At 37.4% G+C, this 23,718-nt stretch overlaps 1 non-coding gene across 1 annotated transcript; it reads left to right on the forward strand.

The window, feature by feature from the left end:
- The first annotated feature begins 19,935 nt into the window (after nucleotides 1-19,935).
- LOC131156851 (small nucleolar RNA R71) lies at nucleotides 19,936-20,043 on the forward strand. Its single transcript, XR_009137120.1, has one exon. It is a non-coding gene; the product is annotated as a small nucleolar RNA R71 (small nucleolar RNA).
- The last annotated feature ends 3,675 nt before the right edge of the window (nucleotides 20,044-23,718 follow it).

Raw genomic sequence — 23,718 nt, forward strand, 5'->3', positions numbered from 1 at the left:
GAAATTTTGAATTATTTACGAATTTTGTAGTAATTATGGTTTCAGTTTATATATTCGAAAATGTAATTATAGATTTTTATATAAGAATTCATGATTAAATAAAATTAGTATAAAAGGTAGTTTAATTTTTCTAATTATTAGTGAAGGATTCAAATTTGTCACTAATACCGCTCCTATTAGTGATGAATTTCTCATTCGTCAATAATACCAAACTAGTAGCGACGAATTTCTAATTCGTCACTAATATAATACTAGTAGTAACGAATTTATAATTCATCACTAATACCAACTAGTAGTGACGAATTTCTAATTCGTCAATAATATCATACTAGTAGTGACGAATATCTAAGTCGTCACTAATACCCTACTAGTAGTGACGAATTTATAAGACATCACTAATACCCTGCTAGTAGTGACGAATTTATAGTTCATCACTAATACCCCTACTAGTAGTGACGAATTATAATACCCCTACTATTAGTGACGAATTTGAGTTGAGCCGTTATATACTATATAGTGACGGTGTTACGATTTTAGTGACGGATTAAATCCGTCACTAATACTCCATTATTAGTGACGAAAGTGAAATTCGTCACTAAAAGTTAGTAGTAACGGCACATATAGCAACTGTTTTAAAACCATCACTAATAGTCATAAATTCCTCACTAGTAGTCATTAATACCCTGATTTTTTGTAGTGACAATCGATATTTATAGAGGTTTCTATGAAGTTCTTATAATTTTTCATCATTATATATAAAACAAAAAACAAAGGTAATGCATGTGACGCCCCGATTTTTCATAAAAACTTTTTTTTCCAAAATTCCACATATTCAAACACCGACCACGTCAGCAAAACCCTGATACCATATCAACACAACCCGACCCACAATGGAATACCTAATATGCAGATACTTTCATAAACACAAACCTAACAGCAGAAGTCAATATATATATATACATACCATAACGAATACACATACCAAAGTACTCATTCATCCATATATACAAGTCTAACACAATCCCAAGAATAAACACAAAATACTCTAGGGGAATCCTTCATCCCTAGCTCAAAACACTCACCCTGTCTACTCAGGGTATTAGCTCCCCTCTATCTCGGAGCTCTAACATCTGGCCTATCTCGGGTTCCTAAAATATTTAAATGATTGGGTGAGACACATCTCAATAAGACGAAATAAATTATCTACAGTGTGTGGAACTATGAGTTTCATTATATCATAACATATATTCATTTCGATGATAATATCTTTTAAGAAAATACACCAATTCCATATTCATAATCATATAAGTATAAAATACAAGCTTTCATAAGCTTTTAATTCCATCTCCAAATCCATTCACAAATAACCCATGTTTACTAGCGAAGTTACCGAGAATAGGGGAGATTACACGCCCATACTTGTAGCTCCTCTTTGCTCTGATATCATTTATACGCTTACCCGATTAACTCGGGTTCGACTATAACTGATACTTATCAGAGCACTCACCTTACTCAGTGAGCCCTCAAGCGGAGTGTTTTACTTCGTTTCAATTATTTATGTTATTAATTCACGCTATTTCATTTGTCATTTTAATTCTCTTTTCCATTCTCACTTCCATTTTTTGTTTTCATTTCACATTTCCATTTTCATTTACATTTTCACATCTAGCTCATGAGTATCCTCAATAACCAATACATCTGTGTCTGTAACTTATGGCTACCTTGAGGATATTTTTCATGCCATGCTTCACCCATGGTCGAGTTCACTCTCCATACTCCATGCCATGCTTCCCCCCATGGTCAGGGTTGTGCGACCCGAAGGCTGGACCTAACCGCGTTTGACCTACTCGGTTAGATCAAAATAAACATACCATATACTCGTCTGTAGTACAAATGACCTACCATATACCCTAGTCTAGACTGAGGGGGCAAAACAACCCTTCACACTAGCTCATTTGAATTGTCACGCCACACGCTCCATGAGCCCGTGTGGTTGCACTTAATCAATACTAGCAATGGTACCGTGCTCATTTCAACAATACATCCATCCATCAGGGTTTCATTTCCACATTTCAATATTTCACAATTGCAGTATTCACAATGCAATTTTTCACATTTCTAGCATTTACATTTCATCATTCTCATTGTAGCACTAACATTGCAATGTTCACATTTCCAATATTCTCATTTCAGTAATCACATCTCAAGATTTATATTGCAGATTTGACATTGCAATATTTTCATTTTCTGCATTCACAACTCATTTCATCATTTTTATTATTATTATTATTATTATTATTATTATTATTATTATTATCATTATCATTATTTTAAATATTATTTTATTATTAGGGTATTATCATTATTATTATTATTATTATTACTATTAGTATTATTATTATTATTTAGCATTATTGTTGTTGTTGTTCTTCTTATTATTATTATTATTATTATTATTATTATTATTATTATTATTATTATTATTATTATTTAATATAATAAAGATAAAAAATAAAAAAATATAAAAAGAAGAAGAAGGAAGAAGAGAAGATAAGAAACGGGGGGGTGGAAACCCTAGGGTTCCTAGCTCCCCCTCATTCCACCGTTTTTTTTTTTTTTTTTTCTATATAAACACATACTCATGCACACAAGAGGGGACGGAGCCGGAGGAGGGGGGTGGAGAGCCAAATAAAAAGAAAAGAAAAAAAAAACCCTAGCTTTCTTCACCCTCTTTGCTTCCTCCATCGCAGCACTTCCATTCTCTCTCATGCCCATCTACAGCGGGATTTTCTCTTTCTCTCCTTGAGTCTCTCCTCGACTCTCCCTCTCTTACTGTCCCTCCTTTACTCTCCTTCAGTTGCTGCTCTGAAGCCACCGTTGCCCAGCCAACCTGCGCACTACCCACAACCCTTCACCATCCTCACTGCAGCAGCCAACCTCCGGCCACACACCCGCAGCTATAGCCACAAACCATCAACCACCACAGCTGCCCGCTCGCCTAGCCTCCATCCTTCTTTCTGTTTCATCTATTCACACTTGTCTTGTTGAATAAGCTTTCGAATGATCATTTGACATCCTTGATTGAGAGCTTCCTACTATGTTAATATCTAAACTGGGGTGGCTGACCCCAAGCGCACATTGATTTACTTGGAACCTGGGGCAGCTAACCCCAAAAACACATTGATTTATTTTGAAGTTGGGGCACCAGCCTTTAGGACCAAATTAGGTCGCGTGGCTCTAGGGATCCTATACCTGAGCATTCATCATCAAATCGAAAATTCATCTGGTTCTCGGGATCCGATACCCGAGCGTTCATCGTCAATTTGACAACTCCTCTGGCTCTCGGGATCCTATGCCCGAGCATTCATCTTCAATTCAACAATTCATCTGGCTCTCGAGATCCTATACCCAAGCATTCATCTTCAATTATACAATTCCTCAGGCTCTCAAGATCCTACACTCGAGTAGTCATTAAAATCTCCGGATCATACACCTGAGTAGTCACCTCTTAAGTCATCGGGATCCTACACCCAGCACAAGTCCACCTCAAAAGCCTTGCTAACCGGGATTCTACACCTAAGCCATCATTAACAATTGGTCCAAAATTCCCATCGAATAGTCATCAGACTCTTAGAATCCTACATCTGAGAAGTTCTCGAGATCCTACATTCGAAAAATTAGCAGACTCTTAGAATCCTACATCTGAGAAGTCCTCGAGATCCTACACTCAAATAATCAGCAAACTCTCAGAATCCTACATCTAAGAAGTCCTCGAGATCCTATACTCGAGCAATTAGCAGACTCTTAGAATCCTACATCTGAGAAGTCCTCGAGATCCTACACTCGAGCAATTATCAGACTCTTAGAATCCTACATCTGAGAAGTCCTCGAGATCCTACACTTGAGCAATTAGTAGACTCTCGGAATCCTACATCTGAGGAGTTCTTGAGATCCTACACTTGAGCAATTAGCAAACTCTCAGAATCCTACATTTGAGAAGTCCTCGAGATCCTATACTCGAGCAATCAACAAACTCTCGGAATCCTACATCTGAGGAGTCCTCGAGATCCTACACTTGAGCAATCAACAAACTCTCAGAATCCTACATCTGAGGAGTCCTTGAGCTCTTACACTTGAGCAATCAACAGACGCTTGGAATCCTACATCTGAGGAGTCCTGGAGATCCTACACTCGAACAATTAGCAGACTCTCAGAATCCTACATTTGAGAAGTCCTCGAGATCCTACACTCAAGCAATCAACAGACTCTCTGAATCCTACATCTGAGAAGTCCTCGAGATCCAACACTCGAGCAATCAACAGACTCTCAGGATCTTACGCCTGAGTAGTCAAACAATCAAAGGATCTAGGGACCTTACACTTGAGTAATCATCTCCAATGGAGTAACCATTTTTCAAAGATTCTATCTTCCTAGAGAATTGTGCCACATTCCCATTTTGTCCAGTTTATATCCCTAGTGGGCAAAAGCAGACTGCATCTAGTTGATCTGAAAGTTTTAGGCAGTTGTTTGACTTGACTAAAATAGGTGTCTTTTATCTTTGCAGGCTTGTTGTTACAAATAACGTAGGAGAATTTCTACTTTTACTTTGCAGCAACAAAGCCTACAAAGAGGGACAGCTGTAGATACCCTAGTTTTGCCTAAGCCAAATAAAACAAACCGTCGTTTTTCTATTATTATTATTATTATTACTTGTAGTATCACTAGGGCATTTCTATTATAATAATAATAATAATAATAATAATAATTATTATTATTATTATTATTATTATTATTATTATTTTTAGTATTTTTATCATTATTATTATTAGTATTATTATTATTATTATTATTATTATTATTATTATTATTATTATTATTATTATTATCATTATAAAAAGAAAAAAAAAAGGAAGGATCTTTAAGGTTTTTGTAATTTTTTTTTTATATAAGGGATTGAGACACTTGCACAAAGGGGTGGAGCCAAAGCAAAAAAGAAAGAAAAAAAACCTGCTCCTTCTTCTTCTTCTTCTTCTTCTTTGTCTTCCTATTCCCAGAGAATCGGCCCCCTGTTCTCTCCTTTCCTTTACTCTCCCTCTCATATCCTCAATTCTCTCCCAAGCCTCCATCCACAGTAGCAAATCCCCTACTCCAGCCAAGACACCAGTACAAAAATCCACAGCCGTCTCTCTACAACCGAACACCGACAAGAACCACTAAAGGCCATCACCACCGCCACCAGATCCGACAGCCATCACAGCAGCAGGCAGCACAACCCGTAGCCGACCACAACTCCACAACACAGCAACCGCCTTCAGGCTTTTTCTCGAACTACCCAAGCACCACCACAACAACCTCCGGCAGCCCCCCACTAGCCCCAACTCTCAGGTCATCTTCTCTAGTCCTGGTGACACCCATGGTAGCCGCTTGCACACACACACACACACTCACACGTCCAGAAAACACACACGCACCCGAGCCCATAACCAGCCACACACACACACTGTACATAAACAGAGCACACACAGACACACACCATACACACAGACACAGACACACACACCTGCTCACACTGCATACACGACACAAGTGTTTTAGTTTTATTTTCTTTTATTTTTCTTTCTTTCTTTATTTTATTATTAATATTATTACCATAAATACTAATTGGTTTGTTTTCATTTTTGTAGGATTACTTTTTGTTTGTTGGGGCTCATCTCAAGTTTTAAGTTTGGAATTTTCTTGTCATCATTTCATTGTATAAATGTTAAATAAATAGTATTATGATTTGTTGAATATTTTTAAGTGTGCCATATTCATGTTATATGTTTAATATTTAAACGTTTTTTTTTATTTTTAGGACCATATTTAAGCAGTATGTTTAATATTTAGGGTTTCGGATTATCATTATGTGGTTTTCTCATTATTAACATGGTAGAATATAATTAAGGTATTATTATTATTTTGGTAGTTTATTATTAGGGTATCATTATTATGTAGAAAGGTAGTTTACTATTATAGTATTTTATTAAGTATTGCGGTAGATTATTATTATGGTATAATTCTTATTATGGTAGTATATATGATATTATGACGCTTCTGTATTATTATATGTTTATATTTAGTAATACATATTATATTTAGTATTTTGGTGCATTATGGTGTTCTTATTATGGTATCTAGTATAATATCATTACTATGTTTATATTTAGTATCACCTATTAGGGTATTTTTAGTATTTTAACATATAGGGTACTACTTAATACGGTATCTTTAGGATATTTAATATTACCTATTAGGGTATTTTTAGTATTTTTAATATATAAGGTATTACTTTTTATATTATCTTTAGTATTGTAATATATTTGGTATTTTATTACCTACTTTGACAGTTGTAATATTTTAGTAGATATGTGCTATTATTAATATTATATGCATTGTGATAGTTTAATATCTTAACTTATTATCCTATTAATATATATTAAACCTCCCATACTAGTATTTTCCTATAAAAAAATTTTCTATACAATTTCAAAATTTGGGAGTGTATTTTAATGCGAGGGTGTGAGCTTCCGAGTTTCACGTACCTTTAGTTCTGAGGGAATATGTATATACTTATATATTATGTATATTTTTGTATCATTTATTTATTTATTTTGCATGTGCATTAGTAAATTCACTAGAGGAGTAATTTTAAAGACTTTTTAAATTAACTTAGGGATAATTCCAAATTAATTAGGTACCGTTCTTAAGAATGGGCGCGTAGGGGGTGTTCGTACCTTCCCCTCGCGTAACCGAACTCTCGACCCCAACTCTGATAACGTAGACCCATTCTAAACTTAACGGGGTAGTAATTAAGTGTTCTAACCACACTAAAAGGTTAGTGGCGACTCCAATTTTCCTTGTTTTTCTTGAAAATTTAAACCACAATTTTTATTTTTCCGCCCCAGGGCACCCGCGCTTCCGAGACATCGCGACAACTGCCATTCTCTGTTTCACAGCCACCTGAGAGCTTCCCCTTGCAACCACCCATGGCACTCCCCTGCAACCTTTGCAGCCACCCGCTCCAGTGATCCAACACTGCCAAGAGCCACCAGACCAAACCACCCCCTGTTCCATCTGTTGCAACAAACCAAATCACCACCACAATAGCAGCTGAGCAACCACCATCAACAGCAGCAGCCGAGCAACCCGAGCACCACCAGACTTTCCTCTGCTGCCTACTTTTTTCTTTGGCGATGTTGATCTACCTCACCGACACCAGCAGCCACGGCTCTGTACCTGCCACCATTCGTTGCTCCCTCTGCAACTCTTCGTCGTCATACTAGTCTTGCTCTCCACGACTCCCATCTCCAGCAGCACCCCCCGCGGTAAGTCACTGCATGTCGGTTATACACACCACACGCATACTCTCATGCACACACCAGGCATGCGAATACACACACACATGCACGTGCGTTTCTTTTCCTATTTTTTTTTCCCTTCTTTCTTATTTCTATTTTGTTTATTTTTATTTTCATTCTTTTTTTGTTTGTGTTGATTTATTCTAATGTTTGGGTCTTCATTATGCAGGTACTTACTTAGATTTAATTTGGAGTTTGTGTTAATGTTTAAAGCTTGAATTTTGTCATGTTTATTTAAATATGTAATGTTCATGTGGTAGGTTTGATGTTTAGGGTTTGATTGGGTTGCATGTCTAGGGTTTAATTACTTTCATATAACTTGTGTATTAGTTTTAGGAATTCCATATTATTGTATAGTGGTTTTTAGGGTTTCCATATAGTGTATGTTAACTCTAAAGATTTCCATATTATTGAATATTGCTTGATTGAATTCAATTTATTTCCATACTCATTTTTAGGGTTTCCATCTTATGGCATGTTACCTTTTTGTATACATTTCATAATTAGATTCGTAATTCGAATTGTTTCCATAACTTCATTCCTTTTTGTGTAAATTATATATGATTTACGTGAGGTTTAATTATTTCCATACTAGGGTATATTATTAAGTTTGGATTGATTGTTAATACTTGGGTTGTACCATTGAGGTTGGGACATATGATATTTACGTATTGTGATATATAGTATTAGTATTATACTATTTTCTTTATTAACTATTTGAAATTTTGGTAAAATACATAAAATCATAAAAAATAGAAAATTAGGAGAAAATTCTAAAAAAAATATTTGATTTCAAAATTCAAAAAAAAAAGTGGAAAAAAAAAATAGAAAAAGCCAAGAAAAATATTTTGAGACTTGTAAATCATTGTTTGATACCATTTAAGTTCTAAAAACCTCTCAAACTAGTATTTTCGTACTTAGAAAAATCCTATAAGATTTCCAAATTTGGGAGTGTATTTTATTAAATATATTCGATTTTTATCTCTATGATTTCAAAAAGGGGCACGAGCTTTTGGGCTTCACGTACCCTTAGTTATGAGGGAATATATATTATGTATATTTTTGTGATTAATTTATAAAAGGGAGTAATTTTGAAGATCTATTAAAATAAATTAGGGATAATTCCAAATTAATTAGGCACCGTTCGTAAGAATGGGTGCGTAAGGGGTGCTCGTACCTTCCTCTCGCGTAGCCGAACTCCCGACCCTAGCTTTGGTAACACAGATCAATTCTAGTAGTAATTAAGTATTCTAACCACACTAAAAGGTTAGTGGCGACTCCATTCCTATGTTTTTCCCGAAAATTTAAACCACATTTTTATTTTGCCGACCCCAGGGCACAGGCGCGCTGGGACGTTGCGACAATTTGGCAACTCCGCTGGGGATCTTAGAGAGTTAAGCCAATAATTAATTAGAAATTATCCCAAACTCAAATTTAATAAATCTTTTAGTTGCTCCTCATTTTGTGAATATTAATTGTAAATATTTTCTTTCCAAATTTTTAATATTAATTTTAAATATTTTCTTTCCAAATTTTTAGATAAGAATATTAATTGTAAATATTTTCTTTCAAATTTTTTTCGATAAGAATATCAATTGTAAATATTTTATTTCCAAATTTTTTAGATGAGAATATTAATTATAAATATTTTCTTTCCAAATTTTTTAATTAAGAATATTAATCGTAAATATTTTCTTTCCAAATTTTTTAGATAAGAATATTAATTGTAAATATTTTCTTTCCAAATTTTTTAGATGAGAATATTAATTATAAATATTTTCTTTCCAAATTTTTTAATTAAGAATATTAATCGTAAATATTTTCTTTCCAAATTTTTTAGATAAGAATATTAATTGTAAATATTTTCTTTCCAAATTTTTAGATAAGAATATTAATTGTAAATATTTTAATTTCCAAACTATTTAGATAAGAATATTAATTATAATTATTTTATTTCCAATTTTTTAAGGGTGTTAATTGTAAATATTTTGTTTCATTTTGAATAAGCATGTGATTGATTTCTTTTGTTGTTTGAATAAATATGTGATTAATTGTGAATAAGCATGGGAAATGCATGTAGGGTAGCGGGATTAGGCTAAACTAGGACTCACATACTCCCACACACTCTATACCTGAGCTTTATCTGTTAGGATTAGATAGGGGTGTAATAGCATTTGCCCCCTCGTAGCTTAAGCTTGATGGGACCCACAAACCACCCCACTCAGTGCGAGTTTTGTCTGAACCCCTATGCGGGAAGATGGAATTTAAAACTGGGGACCTGTATTTATAGGGAATAAAGCCTACCCACACATACTTATCTATAGTTTTCCCTAACCAGGATAGACTTATGAAGAAACCCTATAAAATAGGTGTATCTACCTTGGTTTGGGATAGGATCCTCATCCTTCTCCATGTGATTTAATCCATGTCTTTTGTATATATGTTTTGTGTTGTGTTTGCATATTGCATCAATTTTAGACACGCATACTACTTAGCCGTTATTCTAGAAAAGCCCAATAATGAGACCATGAACCATCCTTTCAAAAAATAAAACATTTGGCTTAAACATTTTAAAAAGTGGGTTGGCCCAATCCTTTTCAAATAACTCGGACCCAACCTTTTTTTTTTTAAAAAAAAAAATCTAGGCCCAATCTTTTTCTAAACAAAAAACCCGACCCAGGCCTGATTTTCAAAAAGGGCCAAACCCACATTTCAAAACAGGGCTTTGACCCTATTACTTAAAACCAGGCAAACATTTTTAAAGCAATCCAAGCCAAACTCTCTCTAAACTCCGACCTCAATTCATCAGAAAATAGCTTGAAGCCCATATTTTGAAACACTCGAGGTCCACAAGCCTGGGTTAAACCAACCCAATGGGTTGACTCGCCCGAGTTAATCCCAAACCCATATCATAACCCAATCCTTTGTAGGATCTAAGGTACATGGACCATCATCAAGGAAAGGAATGGTTGAGGGAGTAATTGAATTGAATTAGTGGTCCATCAATGGTCGTCTTAACCATGAAATCTTTCATTAGTGAAATTTTTTCTACAATTCGAGCAAAGTGGTCATCTAGGTAGCATTGCATTCATGCACTTCATGCATAGCCATGCATGATAGGCTGCATGCATTTTCATATCCCTATTTGTATATATTTTTGCACTAGTTACACTCATGCATAAACACCCATTGCATGACCTAATCATGCATTCCATGCTCAATTCCATTACCATGCATGCATAGTCATCTCTAATGAGTCTGTAATTATATCCCAATTTTTTGTAAAACCAGTGTGCCAAGGTGGTGAAATCAAGATCCGATATTCTAAAAGCAGGCGGAAAAAAATGGTCTTTCTACATCCTTTTAAATTCCCGACGAAGGTTTAAACTCATGTGGAAAGATATAGAAGATCAGATGAGATCTCCTACACCAAATCATGAAGATGTCCATCAAGATGTTTGAAAGATTAATGATCAAATGGAGGAGATAGCCCCCTCATGGAACAAAATTACACAACATCCAGAGAAGACAGTTGAAAACAAGTCTTTGTTCCCACGATCGATGAAGTTGTTGGCTGACTTAGGACCGAGCTTACACACATTTATCCTAATGATTCAGGACCAGAAATTTCAACTAAATGGAAATGTCCAAGCACCACTAGTCATCAATCTGGATATTCAAGAGGGGGAGATAGCTGAAAAGATGAATAAAGAACAGACACCTAGTGAAGAAATGAATCATAAGAATGAAGTCTGGGAAGAAGAGCTGCAAGTTATGCATAAAGTAAACATGTCTGGTTCGTCGGCTGCTTTCAATCCATGTTTGGTGCCGAACTTGATCTTACCTCTGAAGATCAAAATCTTGGATTTTGAGAAGTTTAGTGGGTCTAAATGTCCACTAACTCACTTGAGGATGTATTTACAAAAAATGGTTGCACATTGTAGCGATGATAATCCTTTTATCTAGTATTTCCAAGATAGCTTTACTGGGGAAGCCCTAAGATGGTATAATCGAGTAAAGATTTACACATGGGAGGATTTAACTCACGCTTTTATCGCTTAGTACAACAATGATATAGCTTCAGACAAGCAAACTTTATGAAATATGGAGAAGAAGGCGAGTAAGTACTCTTATGATCAAGAAAAAATGACAACACTGGGTTATCCTCGGGTGGAAAAAGGAAAAGCAGTTTGTTCATTTGATGATTTTTTCAAAGATCCAGGTGTTGACCACCAAATTAGAGGCATTTCTCAAAATTTTGCTGACTTGAGAATCACCAGAAAGCAGGTTAAGGAAGTAGTCAAAATAAAAGGATTGCAATATACAAGGCCAGGACAAAGTTCTTCAAAGTGATTGAAAAAAGGAAAGAAAAGTGGACAAGTAACGTAGCACCCGGGGGTGCACGACAGCACATGGATTCCTTTAGTCCTTCATGAACTTCGGAGCAACGTAACTTACAGATGCCAGGAATGCCACCAAAGGAAAGGAAAAGAAAGGAAATTCATCCTATCTCGATGACCTTTGCAAGATTATTCCCACAGTTGCTTGAAAGGCATTTAGTTGCACCTACACCGGGAGTGTTGATACAACCCCCTTACCCAAGGTGGTATAACCCAAATGCTCAATGTGAATATCACACTGAGACAATAGGCCATTCAATTGAAAAATGCTGGACTTTTAAGAATAAAGTGCAATCATTGAGAGATGCTAGATGGTTAGCCTTCGAGGATAAGGAGTCAGGAGTCCAGGGGAATCTTCCACCCAATCACGGGGAACAAAATGGTTAGTATGTTGTAAGAAGATTTGGAAACCGAGGTCAGGAAAAAGAATATATCAGATACGGATCCTGGAGCTCTAGTAAGAAGTCTGAATGGATAGATTTGCTCTTTGACTGTAGGAGCGAAAATACACAAGGGGCAAGCCCTCAACTATCTAGTTTATTTCATGAAATGTTAGAATTGGTGTATTCTCAAGAGGGGGAAAATTGAAATTTTAAACTTTTCTCCTAAGTTGAACTAGGTGTTGGCAAAATATTACAACCTAGGGCTTTTCTATGTAGTTCCAAATATGCCGATAAATATGATATACGGAAATTTAAATCAAACGCATCATCCACATAATAACATACATGTGTGGTAAATATAAAGTGCGAAAATATAAACAAACACACGATATGTTATCGGGGTTCGGCCAACTGTGCCTAAATCCCCGCCTCTAGCTCGCAAGCCCGAGGATTCCACTAATAGCTCACTTAAGGGTGGAGCGGCATCGATTACAATTAAGTCAATTAGCGGGGCAGACCTCAACCTACACGCCTTAACAAAATGGTGGACCTAGCTTTCCTAACCGGGTCTAAGCCAATCCGGAACTATTCCAAGGCTAGTCTCCCTCTTCAGGCCCATACATGGAATACAACAGTTTTGCAATCAAATGAAATCGGTACAGTGATTGTGCTTTCACGTAAAGTAGATGTGTACCCAAATACATTCAATCACTTACACCATAATATGATTTAATATGTAAGCTTAGTGTGGTCCAATATTTCAACTCTCAAATATATTTTCTATCAGTGTAATGCTTACATGAGAGTGTCACCAGACAATCTTTGTACCTCAAGATATTCAGCTAATAAGTTCACACAAAGATATCAAATTTCAAATATTTCAATCAGCAGGATGTCTCAAGCATGTAAATATCAAATAATGTATATGCTTGGTTTGCAAAAGATGTGTAATCTTTGTATTCAACAAATAATATATGAGTGAATGAATATTTCAACAAAGATCACTATCACATAAACAAGTATCTTCTCAAAGTTATATCAAAATAAATACCACAAAATATTTGAAAATGTTTTGAACAGTTTTTGCAATCCACAAACAAATACGAACTTCTCAAGTTATTGCAATGGATATGCAATACTCAAAAGTTTAATACAAGTCTTCTTAGATGAGACTTATTAGCAAAGTCCCCTAAGAATACTTATGTTTAGGTCTCAAGAAAATTATATCAAACAACTAAATCAAGGAGAGCAAACTTATATGCACAACCACACTTAAACACACTTACAAAGAAGTTTGAGTAGTAAGATAAGGTAAGAATAAGTGTAGGATGCTCAAAAATGAGTATTATAGGTTTTGGGATTTTCAAGGACTTTCTCCTAATCAAGATCGCTAATATCTTTTTAATCTTAACAAATGATGGGCTATATAGCCGTTAGGACATGTAGGGTATCATTAATATTGTTTAAGATCAATTTAACCCTAATTAACCCTATTTAAAAGTGTTTAATCGTGATAAAAGTCAGGGCAACCCGAGAGGTCCGGTCGACCAGAACCATTTCGATTGACCAGAGTTCATATGATTCGGTCGACCACGACACTTTTGAATTGAAAACTCAGTCGACCGAAAGTGGGCGATTTTCCATTTTACCGAGGTTTGGTCGACCAGGTCATTTTGAACGGAATGGGTCGGTCAACCAGACAATTGGGATTTCTTCCGAAGACCCTCGGTCAACCAGGTAGTTTTAATACAAATTTGGCTTGAATGACTAAATGGTCAATTTGTTGATCTTAGGGGGTTTCGGGCAACCGGAGGTTTTGAACTACACTAGTTCGGTCGACCAGGACCTTGGTTAACTGTTGACCGAAGCCTGTTTCGGTCGACCGGGCAGAATGAACTGTAAAGGTCAGTTGACAGAAAGTGCACAATGTGTGCATTTCGGCCCTGTCCCCTGTCTTAAAGCACACAAACCCTATTCAAGTGGATAACAATCATAGGTGCAATGGTGTGTGTCTTATGGTCATCTTTGTCCAATTTAAAGCCACCGAAAGAATTCGGTGTCGGTCGACTTCGATCAACTAAAGGGTAAACCCTAAGGTCATTCTAAGGTCACTTTTAGTTTATGGTTTGTTTGAGCTTACGTATTATCATGCATGTGATGTGTGTGAGCTTATTACAAACCAAACACTATTTACTATTACATACCTTTTACTTCAAAGAAACATTATTACAACATAGAATGATTGGGGTTTTGACTCTTCACCTTCTCTATGTGCATCTTGATCTGCCAATTTGAGTTCCTACACATAACCTCAAACATTTATTAGATAGGGTTAACATTCTCCCCCTTTTTGATGATGACAAATACGATTAGCAAAAATATAGGGTTAAGCCCAAGAAGGCTCCCCCTCTCAATATGCATCCAACTTAGTTTTGACCATATTATTTTACCCATTATTTTTGCCCCTTTCCATCTCCCCCTTTTGGCAATAGCAAAAAGGGCTATATGAGTTAATAACCTAGGCAATGGGTAAGTATTACAATTATATAAGAAGAATTTTGGAAAGATTTAGAAAAATTTTGGCAGAGTGCCATTTGTAAATCGGACTTTCCAAAATAAATCCTGTATAAGATGTAACCTATTTGAGTTTATATTTCCTAACAATTTATCCACAACTACTCAAACGGTTCAGTATGGTCCAATCAAGCAAATAAAATGTCAAGACGATCATGAATTGGACAAGTTGTGCACCACAGATGATAATCAATACAAGTATGCGATAGAAATATGAACTGTGCACACAATCAATAATCACCTTTCACAAAGTTTAAAGCAATAAGATAAATTAATCATTAGTATCAGTTGCTAAGACTTGGCAAGTTCCCATGAGAGAGCTCCCCCTAAATTTATGCAAGTTATGAAAAAAATTACTTTAAATGTATATATATATATATATATATATATATATATATGCACAATTGACTCCAAGGAATGTAATATGTAAATGAATTAACTATTGACATACTTAGATTTTGCGCACACAAAAGAGGATTGTTTTAGTCATTTGAGCAAATGTCTGCAGAAAATTCGGCAGCATGCCGGCTGTAAACAGGACATTTCCCAAAATTTTACTTGCACAAAAATGATTCTCAAACAAGCAGTATCACAAGAGTAGGCATGCGAGAACCTATCATCTATCAACAGGCAATTCTCATCAACTGCATCCACCATGTAGGAGGCATTCTATACTATTCATGCATTTCAATTGAATAATCATTTAACTATAAGCACATATATGTCAAGGTACTGCTGATATATATCATAATCAAATAGGGTAGTATATCATAGTATCTTCATAAGGTGTCATGAGAATACAAAATAAAAGTAAGAGCTGTTTTATTCAGTACAGACCAGGTTATATAGAATAAAATAAAATGAATCAAAGCCACGTAATCTGATCTGTAGACTACTCCGGAGTCTTGAACTCCCCTCCATCATCTCGTCTATCACCACCGTCACTGGAATCAAAGTCAAAGTCCATGGTCATCCTATCTCTTTCATCCTGTATCTCCTGAATACAGTCATTCAGCTCACTTAAGCTGATCGTCATGGACCTCTCTAAATCTGTAACCAGCAATAGAGATGGAGAACTGCTGGAACTCCTCACGAAGTGCAGTGGATGACGATGCCAAGTATCGCAGGTCTGATTGGAGTGATCCTCAAAACTGTATGAATGAGTCGGACAAATTGGTGATGGCAGCCATAAGATCCACATTTGGTGGTTACGCGGGCTGTGGTGGCTCTTGCGGGGCTTCTACCTGTGCTTTTGCTCCCCTAGAAGGCACCTAGATGTTGCTGACAAGCTCGTACCCCATCAGTCTTAAGGTCACGCCAGAGAAGATATCAGCAGGTCGTCTCCTCGTTTCTAAATTTCTTGTTCAGGATACCCCCATAAGGCATTATAATACGGTGGCCAATTGTTTTGGCCATCATCCATCAGATTATCAGGCTAGGAAGATCTAATTTCTTTCGGGCAAACAGACACCACATAATAAAACAGTCCAAAAATGACACGTGCACTTTAGACCCTGCCTTGGGCAGGACATTATACGTGATCAAGTGGTGCACAACCTTACCCTCTAATGTGAACTGTCTATACTGTGGGGGATGGTTTTGGCTGGCCGTGCCTGGATCAGATAGGGTCAAGTTCGCAAACGTGCCGACTATAAATTCCTATTCGAAGATCTAGGAATTTACCATATCTGGGCACTTGAAGTCTCCACGGTCAATATCAAGGACATCTAAAATGTACTGTGCGTCGAAACGTACATCTGTCCTCAATACACGAGAGAAGTACCTATTTTCATCATTACCCAAATTGGCGTAAAACATTCTAACATACGTAGGGTAATGACCCCCAGGCTGATAGAAAATTGACTCACTCAAAAAATGAGCAGATTGAAATTAATATTAAATAACCGACGGCTTGTTATCAATTCGTTGACCTAGAACAGCACCAAGAGCGTAATCGCTAGCGTCGGTCATGATCTCAAATGGCAAGTCCCACCGAGGAGGTTGCATGATAGGCGCAATAGTCAAATGTCGCTTTAGTCTTTCAAAGGCCTGTTGACAATCATCAGTCCACAAAAATTCAGTTTCATTTTGCAACAAGGTACATAATGGTTTAGCAATACTACTGAAACCCTCAATAAAACGTCTATAGAAACCGGCATGACCAAGGAAGGAACGAATATCCCTGACTGTCTTAGGGACAAGTAACTGAGAAATTAGCTCTACCTTGGCCCTGTCAACTTCTATACCACGCTCAGAAACCAAATGTCCAAGTACTAAACCACTACATACCATAAATTGGCATTTTTCCCAATTTAGAAGTAAATTCTTTTCCTCACATCTTTTCAAAATCGCAATTAAATGTGTCAAACAATCATCAAAAGACTTACCGAACACAAAAAAGTCATCCATAAAAATTTCGCACATATCATCTAACATATCAGAGAAAATACTCATCATACAGCGTTGGAAAGTACTAGGGGCATTGCATAGACCGAATGGCATTCTGCGGAAAGCAAAGGTGCCAAAGGGACAAGTGAAGGTATCTTCTTTTGGTCCTCAGGTGCTACGGAAGTTTGATAGTAACCAGAAAATCCATCCAAGAAACAATAAAAAGAATTATCAGCTACTTTCTCTAATATCTGATCTAGGAAAAGTAACGGGAAATGATCTTTTCGGCTAGCCGAATTCAATTTATGATAATCAATGCACATTCTCCAACCCGTTACTTTCCTAGATGGGATCAATTCTCCATTAACATTTTCAATAACAGTCAAACCAATTTTTTTTGGAACTACCTGTGTTAGGCTTACCCATTTGCTGTCGGAGATCGAATAGATGATGTCAGCAGCTAACAATTTCAACACTTCATTTTTTACCACCTCTTTCATGGATGGATTCAGCCTCCTTTGTGCATCTCGAACTGGTTTAGCGTCTCCTTCGAGGAAGATGTTATGAGTGCAAATGGAAGGGTCGATACCCTTGATGTCAATGATAGTCCATCCAATCGCTCCTCGATGCTCTCGAAGTACCTGCAATAATTTAGTTTCTTGTTCAAGAGTAAGGTGTAAAGAAATTACCACAAGGAATATGCCATCTACTGGACCCAAGAAAGCATATTTCAGCTCGGCAGGCAATGATTTCAACTCAAGTGTTAGAATTTCTTCTACGAACGACTTCAGAATTTATGGTAGGTGAATGGCCTCAAATGTAGGCTTACGCCAACTACTTGTATAACTCGCATCAAACATACGAGGACCACTATCTGGGATCTGCTCCTCTGATTCTAGCAATAATTCATCAATCCCTTCAAACTGCGCAAAAGAGTCATTTTCAAGTGCGGCATCGACGTCGAATACCGACAGTAGCTCTGAAGTGTCTAAGTCATCTATCACATCGACTGCATGAGTATCTGCGTTATCACACCCACTTGACATCCTATGAGCATTAAAAACATTCATTTCCAGTGTCATGTTCCCAAATGTGAGCTTCAGGACCCCGTTCCGACAGTTAATTAGGGCGTTTGAAGTAGCAAGGAATGGTCGCCCCAAAATGACAGGAGCCTGATAAATGGTGGAAACAGGCTGCTGCATATCCAAAACAACGAAATCTACGGGATAGTAAAATTTGCCAACCTGAACCAAAACATCCTAAACAATACCTCGTGGAGCTTTTACAGATTTGTCTGCCAACTATAGCATCATAGTAGTTCTCTTCAATTCACCTAAACCCAGCTGGTCATATAATGAAGACGGAAGCAGATTCACACTACTCCCTAGGTCAAGTAGAGCTCTCTCGATACGAGATTCACCAATCATAATAGGTATCGTGGGGGAGCCAGGATCTCTAAGTTTCTGTGGAGTCTGACTAAGAATCAATGCACTGACCTGCTCAGTTAAGAAAGCCTTTTTCTTCATGTTCAGTTTCCTTTTTACGGTGCATAGGTCTTTTAGAAATTTTGCATATGCAGGGATCTGCTGTATGGCATCTAAGAGTGGAATATTGATTTTTACCTGCTTGAATATCTCTTGAATCTCCGTATGATACTTGTTCGTTTGTCCAGATGTCAAACGCTGAGGGTATGGTACCACAGGTTGGTATTCCTTAACTGGCTCATCCTCTTTATTATCTGACTTTGTTAAACTTAAGCTGGCCTCATCTGATTTTTATTTTCCTTTATCTGTCTAATTTGTCACCTCAGGTGTCGGCGTGGTTGTTTGTTGGTCAGTGGCCATTTCAGGACAGGGAACTTCCTTTCCACTTCGCAAAGTAATAACTGCTTTTGCTGACTCAAACGTATCCTCTGAAACATTGTGCACTAACTGTTGTGGCTGTCTATATACCTAGGGATTAGGCTGAGGCTGTGCAAGGAATTTTCCTTTTTCTAGGGTATTAAGCTGTGTACTCATCTTGCTTACGGCATCTTTCAGTTCTCCATTGGTCGTAACTTGCATTTGCATGAATTGCTGGAGCATGGTTGCCACCTGCGCTACACTATCATCTGAAGCTTTCTTTACTGGAATGGGGACTAACACTGGTTGGAATCCTGGTGGTGCGTAGCTCCAAGAAAACTATTGCGGTTGATACTGCGGTTGAGGAGTTACGACTAGATTGTATCTCAGTTGCGGAGGCGGTGCATATGATTGAGGTGCCTGTTGATATCGTGAAGATGATGGACCAGGCTGATCATTTCTCCATTGGAGGTTTGGATGATTCCACCACCCCGGGTTGTAAGTGTTTGAGAGCGGCTGATTCTGCATCTTGTTAACCCAATTTTCTGATGACACCTGATCAGATCTGCTCTCTTGCAACACAGGTAAGAATTGACAATCCTGAGGTCTGTGGTCTGAAGTCTCACAAATCGTGCAAATCTCAGCTTTCGACTTTTCAGATTCCATGACTTCCAATTTTTTAGATAACGCAGCTATAAGGGCCTGTAAGCTAGTGTCCTCTTTAACCTCATATCTACCCCCGCCACTGATTGCTCGGATAGGTTGGGCAGCTATCGGCACCCGTTCAGGTCGTGCGTTCCACTACTGGGCACTCTTAGCGAGATAGTCTAAAAATGATAAGCCCTCGTCTAGTTCCTTACAGAAGAACATCCCATTGCACATAGACTGGACAAATTGTTTGCACACAGGGGTTAAAGCAGTAAAAAAATAATTCACTAACCTCCATGATTCGAAACCATGGTGCGGGCATATGTTCATCAAGTCCTTGAATCTCTCCCAACATGCCTGGAATGTCTCGCCATCTTTTTGCATGAACTGAATGATCTGCTCCTGTAGGTACTGAGTTCTCTGAAGAGGAAAGAACTTATGTAAGAACTCACGCTGCATTTCAGCCCAGCTAGTAATAGAGTTAGGGCACAAAGAATTAAACCAGATTTTTGCCCTGTCTTTCAGAGAAAAGGGAAACAAACGTAATTTAATGTATTCATCAGTCCCAGCCCTATTAATGAAAGTGGTGCAAACCATCTCAAAGTCTGTCAAGTGTTGGTACGGACTCTCAGAGTCCATCCCGTGAAATTGGGGAATCACAGATAACATGCCATGCTTAAGAGTGAAATTCAGTGCATCTTGTGGCAACATAATGCATGAAGGTGTAGATGTGCGTGCAGGTTGTAGAAAATCTTCAAGTGTACGTGGTGCGTGTGCAGCCATAGCTTCTTCAAAATAATGGCCAAACAGATTATTCAGCTCAAATTCAGAATCACCCGAAAGACTAACAGGTAAACAGTCAGACTCGATGCTATGTGTATCCCTACTGGTGCTAGGTGAAAGTCGAATTATCTCGAACCCAGGGCATCAAACATCACAATCGCCAGCAAAAATCCACTAACACGGCAACAGACAAAATTTTTTCAATTTTTTAATTTTCAATTTTTTTTCATTTTTCTATTTAATAAAAGAAAATCAAAAAAATAATTGGGAAAACGCAAAATTCGAAATTAAAACTGGCAATTCCCTGGCAACGGCGCCAAAAACTTGACTCACTTGAAAAATGAGCAGCTTGGAAGCTATCCCAAGTATAGAAGTTTTGTCGTGTAATATTAAGCCCAATGGCTAGATCGTCTCCTCAGGGAGTGCGTTTTAATCTCAGATTTTATGTTCTTCCAATCGAAATTAAATAGGTACTGAACTCAGTTCAGATTCGGGATCTCAAGATTGTTCAATTTCACTTTTGACAAATTAAATAACACGCAATTTAAACCCTAAAACTAACATTCACTAAATTAAAAAGCAAGAATGGAAATCCTAACCAACTTAAGGAAGCACTGAAACATGTATTAATTAAAAATGGCAACTTCAAACAAGGAAATAGAGTATGCAATGGAAACTCAATCAAATACGCACACGCGCGCAATAAAATTGGTCCTTTAACACAAACACAGAACTCGAATTAAAATTAGACTATCAATCAACCTAAACAATAACGTGACACAAGAAATAAAAAAACATGAGCCTTGTATTTTATTTTAGTTTTCTATATTTTTTATTTATTTTTATCTTAGACTTCATTAATTAAACACATAAATTCAATAAACTTTAATACTAAAAAGAACTATAATTAAAAGAGCATCTAAATAAATGATAAAGAAAAAAATAGAATAAAAAAAACAAGTCTTTAATAAAATCCAATGAGTAAAAACAAAATAACAATTAACATAAAATAAATAAATAAAAAAAGACAAGAAGAAGAAGGAGATGAGAGAGAGAGAGAGAGTGAGAGTAAGAGAGAACAGAGGGAGCCTCGGGTGGAGTCCTAGCTGTGCTGTGATGGAGTTGCAGGCAGTAGGGAGGCTCTCGGGTCTGCTGGTATTGGCGTGGCAGCAGATTGCAGAGGTGAGGAAGTCTTTGGCTGGTGTTGGTGAAGCCGCAGGTTGCTGTAAACTGGCCGAGACAGAGAAAAAAAGAGCAGCAGTAGCTGCTGGTATTGGTGGAACGGATGGCCTCTGCTGGTGTTGCTGGGGCTGTGATGTATGCTCCGGAGTATCTCCTCGGGTCTGCTGGTATGCTGTGGGGCTGTTGCTGGCTGGTGTTGGCCGAGAGGCCTGCTGTGCTGTGGAGGGGCTGTGATGGTAGCTGAGAGGGCCGGGGTTGCTGTGGAATTGCAGGCAGCAGGGAGGCCAAAGAGTGGTGGCTACTGGTGGCCCGTATCTGCTGTGGAGGGGCTGGCCGAGGCTGCTGTGGCAGGTGGGAATTTAGGGGAGAAGAGGCAAGGAGAGTAAGAGAGTGATCAAAGAGGGACAATAAGAAAAACAGAGAGATAGATTGAATGAGAGAACAAAGGAATAAAGTAAGAGATAAGAGAGAGCAAAACAAGCAAAAGAAAAGAAAGAAAAGAATGGAAGAGAAGAGAATAGGAGAGGGTGCGCGGGGGCAAGAAGCAGGGGAGCTTAAATAGGAGGCATTGGGTGCCCTAGACCTGGATGGCACTGACCCGACCCGGCCATGCATGGCCAGGTCACATCAAATATTCATTCAAATATATATTTTTTATTTTCTCATTTTATTTATTCTCTATTCATCGCAAATCTGACTCTTCTGGAGCCTGTTTCTTAAAAAACTCAAAACATGAAAGTTGTAGATAATCCTTTCCTCTTCCTTGAAAAATTTGAATCGTATTGATCGGAGCTCAAAAGGAAAAGTGATGCACGAAATACGAACAAGTATCGGTTTTGGTTCTTGGGAATTTTTCCTGCGACAAAAAATTATCGAAACTTTACAAATAGTGCAATAAAGTTCAAGAATGATAATTTTTGCACTTTATTAAAATATTGGACAATTTTAGACATTTAATTAATCATATAAATCATAAAGCCCGGGTTAAGATGCCCAATTACGCAGTTTTGACACGTAATCATGCGTCGAAATGTACATCTGTCCTCAATACACGAGAGAAGTACCCATTTTCATCATTACCCAAACTAGCGTAAAACATTCTAACATACGTTGGGTAATGACCCCCAGGCTGATAGAAAATAAACATTTTCCAGCCTTGATATTTGAGCATATTCATTATGTTGCTAAAATACTTATTCATGAAGTCCAGATCTAGGATCTTACCTAGAATCGCCTCCTTGGTATGGAACTCCCGTATGTATCTGACCTTACACCATTCTGAAAGGAAGTACTCATCCTCAGCGTGTGCAATATCATGGGCTTCAATGTGTGCTATGACTGTTAAGGATGTGAGGCTTGGTAACAAGGTTTGCTTAGAAATGGTAGGAAGGGATGAAGGATCTCTCAAAATTCTCACGCAAATGAGCTTCAAATGAGGAGAAAGTATATATATTGTAGCTCAGTCGACCAGAAATAGATACAGTCGACTGACGATTGAACTTCCCCATGCACCGACACTATTCAATCGACCAAGGAGAAAATGAACTGAGATGGTCGGTCGACCGAAAGGTAGTACTGTAACCATGTTCGATCGACCAGGGGAAAACCGAAACTTTCGATCGACCGTGGGAATATATTCACTGAGCTTCGGTCGACAGTGAGGGTCAAAGTCAACATGGTTCGATCTACCGGAAGACTTTACTCATGCAATGCTCGGTCGACCGAGCATAGTGATTTTCCCAATTTTTCTTCATTTTGATCCAAAGTTCTCCCTTAAGTTCTGTTTTGATATGTTATAACATAAGCATGATTTTTAAGGATTCTTGGTGAAGAGATATTACACAATTGAAGTACATACCAAGAATTGACTTATTGATCGTAAATTACTTTCCTTTAAGTTCAAACTATTTTGGCACTGAGCACTAAGGAGTATGTGGCTTTTCTTAAACTATGCTCTTTGGTGATTAGAGAGTATCCTTCAGAAATGATGACATAAAGGAGCAAGGATACAAACCAAGGAATGGGTGAAACCTCACCATGTATGATCGTGGTTTGGTAAGGACTTCTTGTGGATGAGATAAACCAGAATTAAAGGATTTTAAATTTAAACTCAGAGGGACCA

Source organism: Malania oleifera, chromosome 5 (assembly GCF_029873635.1).
Source record: "Malania oleifera isolate guangnan ecotype guangnan chromosome 5, ASM2987363v1, whole genome shotgun sequence".
In the NCBI taxonomy this organism is placed as follows: Eukaryota; Viridiplantae; Streptophyta; class Magnoliopsida; order Santalales; family Ximeniaceae; genus Malania; species Malania oleifera.